The 3,734-nt window shown below is 43.2% G+C and overlaps 1 long non-coding RNA gene across 2 annotated transcripts; it reads left to right on the plus strand.

Annotated features, from left to right (window-relative positions):
- The first annotated feature begins 161 nt into the window (after positions 1-161).
- Positions 162-2,981, plus strand: LOC112074696 (uncharacterized). Of its 2 annotated transcripts, none has more exons than XR_002894808.2 (3): positions 162-255; positions 2,463-2,599; positions 2,754-2,981. It is a non-coding gene; the product is annotated as an uncharacterized lncRNA (long non-coding RNA). The 2 variants fall into 2 exon arrangements; XR_002894809.2 differs by lacking the exon at positions 162-255 and adding an exon at positions 273-324.
- The last annotated feature ends 753 nt before the right edge of the window (positions 2,982-3,734 follow it).

The raw sequence follows: 3,734 nt of genomic DNA on the forward strand, positions 1-3,734 counted from the left end.
TCACTGCGCAGGGTACCTCAAAGATCCACCAGCGCATCCACAAGGTCAGTTATATAGTGTGGGAAAGGTTTCACTGCGCAGGGTAACCTCAAGATCCACCAGCGCATCCACACAGGTCGTATATAAGTGTGGGAAAGTTTCACTGCGCAGGGTAACCTCAAGATCCACCAGCGCATCCACACAGGTCGTTTATATAGTGTGGCAAAGGTTTCACTGCGCAGGGTAACCTCAAGATCCACCAGCGCATCCACACAGGTCCGTTATATAGTGTGGAAAGGTTTCACTGCGCGGGTAACCTCAAGATCCACCAGCGCATCCACACAGGTCAATTATATCATATATTTAATATATGCCGTTTTACCTCTCGGTTTATATCTCTCAGGAAGACACTACGTTTTGTACCGGCTTTTAAATGAAAATGTATTTATGTTCATCTTGTATATATGTCTTCCATATCATTGGTATGTGTTCTGTGTAGAGTTCTCAGCCCGAACGTGACGGTTTCAGGCTTGCCGTGCTGTAAGGGGGGGGGGGGGACTATGGAAGTCTGCTGTGTTAAGGGGGGGGGGGGGGGACTATGGAAGTCTGCTGTGTTAACGGGGGGGGGGGGGACTATGGAAGTCTGCTGTGTTAACGGGGGGGGGGGGGGGACTATTGGAAGTCTGCTGTGTTAACGGGGGGGGTGGGGGACTATGGAAGTCTGCTGTTTAACGCGGGGGATTTTAAGTCAAAACCTTAACTGTGTTTTAGGTTATTGTCCTGCTGAAAGGTGAATTTATCTCCCAGTGTCTGTTGGAAAGCAGACTGAACCAAGTTTTCCTCTGGGATTTTACCTGTGCTTAGCTCTATTCCTTTTCTTTTTATCCTAAAAAACTCCCCAGTCCTTGCCGATAACAAGCATTACCCATAACATGATACAGCCAACAAGCATACCCATAACATGATACAGCCACCACAATACTTGAAAATATGGAGAGTGGTACTCAGTGATGTGTTGTGTTGGATTTGCCCCAAATATAACGCKTTGTATTCAGGACAAAAAGTGAATTTCAGTTTTTCTTTAGTGCCTTATTGCCAACAGGATGCATGTTTTAGAATATATTTATTCATTACAAGCTTCCTTCTTTTCACTCTGTCATTTCTCAGTTTTCTCCTTTCACAGCATTTAAACTCTGGAACTATTTTTTAAAGTCACCATTGGCCTCGTGTTGAAATCCCTGAGTGGTTTCCTTCCTCTTCGGCAACTGAGTTAGGAAGGACGCCTGTATCTTTGTAGTGAAAGTGTAATTGATAGCTTCACAAGGCTCTAAGGGATATTCAATGTCTGCTTTTTCACATTTTTACCCATCTACCAACAGGTGCCTTTCTATGCGAGGTGCTGGAAAACCTCCCTGGTCTTTGTGGTTGAATTTGTTTTAAATTCACTACTCAACTGAAGACCCTTACAGATAATTGTATTTGTGGGATACAGAGAGGAGGTCGTCGTTCAAAAATCATTTTAAACACTATTAGTGCACACAGATTGAGTCCATGTGACTTGTTAATAAGCACGTTTTTACTCCTAAACCTATTTAAGATTACCATAACAAAGGGTTTGAATTCTTATTGACTCAAGACATTTCAGCTTTTAATTTTGTATTAATTTGTAATGTCTAAAAACATAATTCCACTTTGACATTATGGGTTATTGTGTGTTGACCAGTGACACAAAATCTCAATTGAATCTGTTTTTTAAATTCAAGCTGTAACAAAATTTAGGAAAAAGTCAAGGGGTGTGAATACTTTCTGATGTCACTGTACAGACAGCGATTTTAAGTTGAATAAAATCTCATTGACTGATTATCAGACAAGACACAGGCTTTTGGTTGGGAGGAGGACAGGCTGCTACGCCAGAGAAGAGCAGAATCCACTTGTTAAGCTACATAACACGCTGGCAAATTGTTCTGATCACTTAATATATGCGCAAACTAGAATCAAGATGATCACGAGCACTCGCTTCGCTAACATTTCCCCGGCCTAATTGTTATCCAATATCCAAACGGAGATTCAGCGAATAAAAAAAAAAATCTGCCATTTAGTTAATTGATTTATCAAGACGAGTCACCCACACTTTTCGTAAAGCAATGAGGTGGTGCTGTCCCAATCAAATCGGTGCTGAAATGATAATTTAGGTGACCACACGACTATTGCTTTAAGTTAGTACAACGGTTGGATGTGACACTGGGAGTTTCAGTCTAAGCAAGTATTTGATACATGCCTTCAATTGCATTAGCTTATTTTATTACAATATATATATTTTTTTGCATTAAGTTGATTATAACTAAACGCAGAGAGAAACTCCCCTATCTGTTTCTTCGTCTCCTCACTCCGCTGCCGCCCGCTTCTGCAGCGTTGTTCTCAACACCAGTTTTAATCAGAGATGTAAAACCTTTATTTAAAAAATGAAGTTATTCTATTCACAGGGGAGAAACCGTACCAGTGCTCCCAGTGTCAGAAAAGCTTCTCTCGGCTGGCCCACTATAAAGACCACCAGCAGACTCACCGGGAGGAGAAACCGTATCACTGCAATGACTGTGGGAAAAGCTTCTCCTACTTCAAGGTTCGTTGTTGTTTTACTCTTAATTTATCTATTTACTCCTCATCTGCTGTTTTGTTTTATCTTTCTCACGGTTTATTGATTTATGTATGGGAAGCACTTTGCACTGCATTTTGTTGTAAGTAATGATCTAAATAAATGTTGATTTTGATACAAGTCACTCAAGTGCCACCAGATGATACACAAAGGGGAGAACCTCCACCACTGCTCCGTATGTGGTAAAGGGTTCGCCATCCGCGGCAACCTGAAGACCCATCTGCAGACACACACCAAGGAGAAACCACACCAATGCTCAGAGTGCGGGAAACGGTTCTCCCGAGCCCACGACCTGAAAAAACACAAGCTGCTCCACACGGGGCAGAAGACCTACCACATTTGCCAGTGTGGCAAGGTGCGTATCAATTAAAGTTACATTATGTAGCTTTGTGTAGGAACCAACAGTTTTTAGATAGAAATGTGAGTTATAGATTTGCCATTCTCTTTGAAAGCAAGTCTTATAAGTGGTAGATCCGTCATATGTGCGATATTTCTATGCTTCCCAGAGAGAGATGAATGGTGTACCCGTTACCAGACGCCATATGACATCATAAACGCAGTAAAACCTCCCATCAATCACAGTTCAGACACACAATGGCACGTTTCCAGACTGCATTTTGTAGTCCGCTTAGAGAGGACTTTTATTTGAAGCCACACCACCCTGTGTCTCACTAGGAGATGATTGACAGTGTCTCATGTGACCCTTGGTGCCTCTTCAGCTGCCTACGCGTGAACCCTTTCCCACACGCTCTACACAGGAACGGCCGCCCCCTGTGTGTGTCCTCATATTTGCTTCAGACTCCCGGTGCGTGAACCTTATACAGACGACAGTAACAAGGTACGCCTCTCTTTAGTGTGTGGATCTGATGCACTTTCAGGTTGCCAGATTGGGCAAAACTGGTCCACGAAAATGGCGCAGATAGAATGGTTTCTCCTCCGGGTTGCCGCTGGTGGCTCTTCAGGTCTCCAGCACGCAAGAAGGTCGGCCGCAGAAAGAACAGCAGAATGGTTCTCTCCGGTGTGGTTCTGGTTTCGCAGGTTCCCCAGCCCGTGAAGCTCTTAGATTGAGGCAGATAACAAAACACAAAAACAAAAAGAATGA

This window comes from Salvelinus sp. IW2-2015, unplaced genomic scaffold, assembly GCF_002910315.2.
Source record: "Salvelinus sp. IW2-2015 unplaced genomic scaffold, ASM291031v2 Un_scaffold2763, whole genome shotgun sequence".
Classification (NCBI taxonomy): Eukaryota; Metazoa; Chordata; class Actinopteri; order Salmoniformes; family Salmonidae; genus Salvelinus; species Salvelinus sp. IW2-2015.